The sequence below is a fragment of the Dasypus novemcinctus genome, chromosome 11 (assembly GCF_030445035.2).
Source record: "Dasypus novemcinctus isolate mDasNov1 chromosome 11, mDasNov1.1.hap2, whole genome shotgun sequence".
NCBI classification, from domain to species: Eukaryota; Metazoa; Chordata; class Mammalia; order Cingulata; family Dasypodidae; genus Dasypus; species Dasypus novemcinctus.
The window spans coordinates 13,289,055-13,291,864 of record NC_080683.1 but is presented as its reverse complement, the minus strand read 5'-3'; the positions used below and the strand labels follow the sequence as shown (position 1 = coordinate 13,291,864).

General features: G+C 41.9%; 1 non-coding gene across 1 annotated transcript; it reads right to left on the bottom strand.

Annotated features, from left to right (window-relative positions):
• Positions 1 to 1,463: 1,463 nt before the first annotated feature.
• Positions 1,464 to 1,585, bottom strand: LOC111765240 (small nucleolar RNA SNORA26). The gene has a single exon (XR_002797639.1). It is a non-coding gene; the product is annotated as a small nucleolar RNA SNORA26 (small nucleolar RNA).
• Positions 1,586 to 2,810: the final 1,225 nt, after the last annotated feature.

Genomic DNA, 2,810 nt, shown 5'->3' with positions numbered 1-2,810 from the left:
TAGCTGCTGTGGCTGGGCTGGTTTCTGGTGGAAAAGACATCCCCTTCCCCCTGGGAGTCTTGGAGAACAGGGAGTGAGAGGAGGGGCTGGCTGTGGGAGGGTGGCCACCCATCCCGGTGCGCCTGGACTGAGAGGTTCCCAGGATGAGGGAAGGTCCCGGGCCCGGCAAGTCTCCAGCAAACTGGGATGAGCTGGTCACCTCAGCAATTTCTATCTCTTTCTCTGTCTCCCTCCCTCCCTCCCTCCCTCCCTCCCTCCCTCCGTCTCTCTCTCTCTCCCTCTCTCTGTCTCTTATCTCCACCTCCATCATCTCTACCATCTCTACCATCTTTATCACATCTATCATCTCTATCATCTCTATCTTTCTTTCTGAATCAGTTGAGTATAAGTTGTAGACATCATCATGTTTCCCCTTAAATACTTCTGCAGGCATATTGTAAAGATATTATCCTACATAACTGTGATGCCATATTGTACCCAAGCAATGCAATATTGATATAATATTATTTAACATACATCTATATTCAAATTCCCCCCATTGTCTCCAGAATGCCCTTTGCAGCTTTTTTTTTCCAATCAAAGATTGTGCATTCCATGTCTCTTTATTATCCTTTAATCTAGACTATTCCCCCTCCCCCATTTTTAAATCTTTTTTTGTGAAATTGATTTTTTTTGAAGCATCCAGGACATTTCTTTTTTGGAATGTCCCACAATCTGCATTTTCTTTATTGTTTCCTTGTGACTGGATTTAGGTTAAACATATTTGGTGTACAACACTTCCCATCACAGCACACTGGGAGCCATTTAATGCCAGTTAGTCCTATTATTGGTGATAAATTTGTCCACCACATTTCTCATTGCACATTTTTCCTTTACAGTTAATAAGAAATCTGACAGTTTATATTTTAATGGTATGAATATCCTGTCAATCATGTACCCAATGGTAGCAGAATGCATTGGTGATCCTTAACTGAGTAGGTTATTGCATTGTAAAATGGTAATTTTCTAATTCCATTATTCTTTTTACTTCATTAACAGCCATTCTTTTGTAAAGACTATTTTCCCCACTCTTTTGAATATCCTCATGGAATTGAGGAAGTTTTAAAAATTCAATGTGCTATAATCCATTTCAGACATTAATGCACTAATTGTCCCACACTTGGCCAGTGGGAGTCTTCCTGTTGACTCCTGCGTTTGTTTTTGCCATATCGTCATTAGAATTTGAACACTTTCTTGATTTCTGGTATAATCTGCTATTCTAGGCTCACTTTGTACTTCCTCTGCTCTGGGTACAAATCAGTCATTTCTCCAAGGAGTCCTAGATGCCTTTAATGGAGAATGGTCTGAAGAACCAAGATCTGGGTCCTCGGTGTGCGCCTTACTTTGGGGTATTCAAGGCCTTTCAGGGGTGGAGCTATGAAATACTTAAAAAAAAAATCTTGAATTCATTTTTTCTCTCTCTCAGCTGTGACTCTATACATGATCCAAAGAGGAGTTTTACAATCTCCTCTTTGGGTTTTATGGATACTTACTTTACCCTTCTGTGTTAGCCTCAGAAAGCACTGAATTGTCCTTAAAAGGGCACAGGATAGGGCTGTTTGGGATGCTTTTAGAGTTCTCTAGTTTCACTATTTCCTACACTGCTCAGCAGGCTCCTTAACAATTGAGAAAACGCACTGGAAACCGCTTTTTCGTTGGGTGGAGCCGTGTATGAGAATTGCCTTTTCCTTGAGGAAGTGAGCGATTCGGCCTCTGCGCCAGCACGCGTCCCGGAACCCTCCTCCGCCCGTGGCCACGTGCTTGGAGCCTGGGTCGTTTCCCGGGCTCGAGGGCTGGGACACACCTGTGCTCAGAGCTCAGGCCACTGCACCTCCGCAGACGATTGAGGAAACTCCCGGGACCAGAGGACGGCTCTCAACAGACTCTTGCTGCCAAAGGCAGGGCCCCGCCGGCACCTGCCACCAAGGAGCTGCGGGTTCGCCACACAGCTCCACCTGGAATTCATTTTGGCACACTTCCAGTTCAAAACCAGCACAGGTCCTCCCCGAGCCCCTTTCCGTACTGTATCTGCTTTCTCCCCCAGTGAGACCCTGGTACCCAATAACATCCATACATTTATACATTTACTCATTTTCTCTTTCCCACAATACATAAAAAACAGGTTCAGAATTAGCACATCAGTAATACTATCAACGACAAACCTACTAAATCAAGGTTAAGATTTCCTTGTGGTTCTTTTTCTCTTTAGAATGAATCCTATTAAGAGTGTACAGTCAGGGCACTATATCCAAAATTATGTGACTTGTGTCTTTTTTTTTCTATATGATTTGCTATATAGTTAGATTCATTTGTTAAAACTCAATTTTAGATTTCACTTTCTCATCCTTGGTTTAATTTTATTTTTTGAACATATTTAAACATTTAAATGATTGAAAACGTTAAAAAAAAAATGTAAGAAGGTGTGCTCAGACAAGTCTTACTCCCATCCTTAACCCTTCTGCTACATTTGTACCCAACCCCTGCAGATAACTTTTTTTCAGTAGGTTCTCATTTACTCTTCCTGGCATGGCATTGTTTTCTCAATACTTTAAATTATTTTTAATCTTAATAGCATTGATCCAGATGACGAGGAAGAGTGGGGCAGAGAGGGAATTTGGCTAAAGAAACTAGGCGAATTTCTCTTACAGTTTAGATTTAAAAAGAATAATACAAAATTGTAAGGGCAAGTAGTAAAAGGAAACGCAGGGACATCAGAGTCACAAGCCAGGACACTAGGTGACCTCAAGCTAGAGAGTCTCAAAAATTCAGAT